Here is a 4116-nt window from a genome sequence, read left to right on the forward strand (position 1 = left end):
CTGCTCTGCACCCCAACATTGGATTTTAAGTACATTCTTTCAGCTATGGCCAGATGAGGCCTGATTTCTTATTATCCCATGACAAAGATCCAGAGTTGATTCCAAGTGTTGTACTTGGTGAGCATTTCTTGGACTCTTAATATGAAATCTAGGAGGCTGAAACATCATAATAAAAACACCAGAATAAAAGTATCATAGAGATGGAAAAACATTTAACCACTGGTTATACTCAAGAACAAGAAGGCCAGGTTAGACTAAAACAGCCTGGTCAGTTCTGAAATAAATACATAAATAAAATAAAATATTTGGAAAGATGAAACAATTGAGGATCTGAAGTGGCATTTGGCATGTATGGCTGGCAGTGGTGGGGACACTAGCGTTTATGTGACGACTGAGAGAAGTAGGATGAATTCTGAAGTGTAGAAGGTTATACTCTGTGCTCAGATTAAGCCAAATGCTGCAAAACTGATTGGACAGTGCTTCCCAGTGCAAACAGATAATGACCCGAGAGTTTCTCAAGGCGAAGAATGCGATATTCCTTAATGGCCAAATCAGTCACTTGATCTCAACCTAACAGAGCATGTTTTTCACTTACTCAAGATAAAACCGAATGCAGAGAGACCCAAAAAACAAGCAGCAACTGAAGGTCAGTGCAGGCGAGCCCTGGAAGAAAGTCTAAAGAGAAGAAACAGTATTTTGTTATGTCTGTGGGTTCTAGGCTTCAGGCAGTTATTGACTGAAAAGCATTTTAACTATCTATTTAAAACAGTCGTATGCACATAATGTAAAATAAATGATCACTTACAGTAAAGTGCTGAACAAATGTAACAAATTAACAATACTGATATTTAACACATTCCTAAAATATTTGTGTGTTCTTGTTTTTATGACAGGTGATGTAATAAATTTAAGCACTGTATCTGTTTAATAAGAAAAAAAAACATTTGGCTTTAGTGGGCAATAGAAATGTAGGATGAGCAAACATTATAACAAAAATGTAAGATAATGATAATTAGATATGGCATTTCTACTTTATCGCATTAAAAATACGAGCAGGAGAAAGTCTGGTTGGTGATTTGGTTAATTAAGGAACAGGTAAAGGTTTGTAAACACAAGGTAGTTGTGACAGGGCTCTGTCTAACAACAGGGAGTTTTCAGGGTCCATCGAATAGACAGAGGAGAAAATGTTGGGCAGATTTATGTATCTGACACAGAAAACTGTAGGATGAGGTGGGGTCTTCGACTTAAGGAACGTCATTAGTTATAATTATCAAATGCCCCTAAAGTTTAATATAGTATGAAAAATGTGGTTAGTCACAGATTACTTATGTAATAAGTGTAAATTTGTACAGTAAGTTCCATAATGCTTAGCTGCAGCCTTTATGAAGGCTATGTATTCAAATGGACAACTCGGGCCATTTTCCAACCATATTTTATGCATTTTATGTAAAAATGTTACATCTTTTGTAAATGCAGCTTTAGCAATAATGTGTAGCATGAAAAATTAATGATGCCCGAGAGAATGTTGAGAGCTTCTCTTTTAGTGTTGTAGTGGTGTAATCCAAAAAACTTTTGGCATATAGTTGTCCCTTACACAAGCTATTCACTCTCATTCACCTCCATCCCTGCACAAATGTATTTGTTATTCTAAATATCTCTGCACATGTGACTCTGAATGCTGAGCTGGAAGGGTGACTGGGAATGAAGCTTTCTATAATTTCTTAAAGATGTCAAACGTAGCCATGGGTTTTGACCTTTCAGTGTAGACATTCGAAACAACTCACAAGCTGTGATAGATAAATAGAATAGAATAGCCCTGTTGTACATGTAAAATGAAATTGTAGGAAAAGTTACGTAGATTAATATATATGGTCCAATAGTAGGCATAGAAAGGGTATCTTTGAAGCACAGTTATTAACACAAATACCACTAAGAATTTGTTAAACAGTGGTAATTGAGAATCACACAGAGCCTTGTTAAACTTATTAAAGTGAAACGATTCATGTGGCTCTTGTGGGCTGTACGGTTCATGCTACAGTAGAGAGAACTCTTTATCTTTTACATTTTACTTCTTCAAACATGAGACCCAACGTACTTAAAAATTTCTACATAACACCCAGTGGGTATTTGAAATTATTCTTTTCAGCGGTGTTCAGTTTTTGTCAAAGAAGTCAAATGAAACAGTGGGCATTGGCATTTCAATCGAGCTCTGATTTCTGATAGTGTTTATAAGAATATTTTCTTACCAACAGCACTGAGATATCTGGAAGAAAAAAATAAAACATCTCTGGTTACTAGAGCAGGGCGATATGACCAAAAATATTTATCACGATATAGATTTGAAAATTTGCGATAACGATATAACTTACGATATAATTGACACTAGACAAGATACTTTACAACTCCACAACTTTATTCGTGCAAAAAAAAAAAATCAAGGTATTTTCAATTAAACGAGCACCTGTTTTTTATGTGCATTAAAGTTATATAAAAATTTAACAGTGCAAATGCAAATTCCTTGCTGACAGTTTAACCAAAAGGCATTTCCAGTGGAAATTGGCCAACATATCCTCAGCATAACCATGTATAATATCCACAAAACTTAAAAAGAGGCTATACACACACAATATAGTAATATTATGTTGAAGCACAGTACGTATCACTCCGCGAGGCTCCTGCCTACGCTCCGACAATCCATCAAGCGGTGCGGGTTTGTAGCTTAGCAAAGTCGTACTAAAACATTTGACAGATTTTCCAGCGCCGTGTACCACATAAAATTGTTTCAAGGTCAGTAAACACAACCAGAATTCATACATAAGGCACACGGGATTATAAGGGGCACTGTCGATTTTCAGAAAAATCGAAGGATTGATTTTAAGTGTGCCGTATTTTCCAAAAAACACGGTAATAACGACGGCCCGCTAGCATGCGCTACCAAAAATAGTGCTTTGTTGTGTATCTGATGGACGAAAGCTAAACCAGTTCCACACCACTGAAGTTGCAGCATTTTTACAAACCAATTCTGGTTCATCCGTTTTATTCAATAATCCGCTGAGTACATACAAAACGCTGTTTTTAAATTATGATTTTTTTGTGGGGGGGACTATAAAGACCTGTCTGGTAGTACGTGAAAAAGTAACCGTGGCCCTTTGTAAAATCATGAATTAACTGTGATTACCACATTTTTGGAAAATTGAGTTCAAATTCACCAGCCACATCCAGGCCTGAATACTGTAATCGGTTGATTCAGAAAATCACTCGCTTCATCAACTGATTCACACCAAAATAAAGAACCTGTAGGTGAAAAAAACATCCAAACCCTGGATCTGACCTCTCGTTTTTTACAGATCACCTTAACCTACATGCCAGCTGGAATTGTTAATGTAAGGAGAAATCTAGAAAAGAAGAGCAAGCAAAACTTCTTGCATGTACTTTGTATGTGCTAAAAAAATAAGGCAGTGCTGATATTTGGCTTCATGCAGGATTCCCACCCTGCTCTTCCAATCAAAACACAAAGCTAAACACATTTCAGCAGCATTTCTTACTTTCTGTGACTTTTTTTTTACTTTTTAATACTACTTTTAATACTATTTTAAACTACTCACCTGAGCTGGTGTGAAAAGTGATTGGCCAAAATCCCCCATAAGCAGAATTTGTAAAGCCTGAAAACAGAGCCCAGTGGAGCCTCAGACCTGTGCTGAATTACAATAGTGAAAGGTTATTATGGATTTTTTCCCCCCTCCAGTGATGCCAGAAACAGCAGCTTTAACAAAACAGGTTGGCAGTTTGGAGCAGAGAATTCTGTTGTGTGTTTTGTCCGCTTTTGTTTCCATTATTAACCCTAATTTAAGTGATAATTGTCCTTTTCTGCTTCTGGAGGGAAATCGTTTATCACTGCTTTTTCGACCGTGCCAGAATAAGATTTTTTTTTTCTTTCAGCTTCTCCAAGCAATGCTTAAGTTGTGAAAAGCAACATTTTCTTTATGCACATGTTCATCCTAGCCTACAGTTACTGCCAAAAGTGGGGGGTGAAATTTAATTTTGTTTGGGGGCACGCACAAATGGCTGCCTATCATAGCAGAAGGAATAAGAGAGAATTCTCTCTGGACTTGGATC

General features: G+C 36.8%; 1 long non-coding RNA gene across 1 annotated transcript; it reads right to left on the reverse strand.

Moving 5' to 3' along the window:
* Positions 1-588: 588 nt before the first annotated feature.
* On the reverse strand, positions 589-3764 carry LOC120735581. The gene is made up of 3 exons (XR_005696306.1): positions 3606-3764; positions 2247-2263; positions 589-675 (listed from the first exon to the last, which is right to left on the reverse strand). It is a non-coding gene; the product is annotated as an uncharacterized LOC120735581 (long non-coding RNA).
* Positions 3765-4116: the final 352 nt, after the last annotated feature.

Source organism: Simochromis diagramma, unplaced genomic scaffold (genome assembly GCF_900408965.1).
Source record: "Simochromis diagramma unplaced genomic scaffold, fSimDia1.1 OVJJ01000816.1, whole genome shotgun sequence".
Classification (NCBI taxonomy): domain Eukaryota; kingdom Metazoa; phylum Chordata; class Actinopteri; order Cichliformes; family Cichlidae; genus Simochromis; species Simochromis diagramma.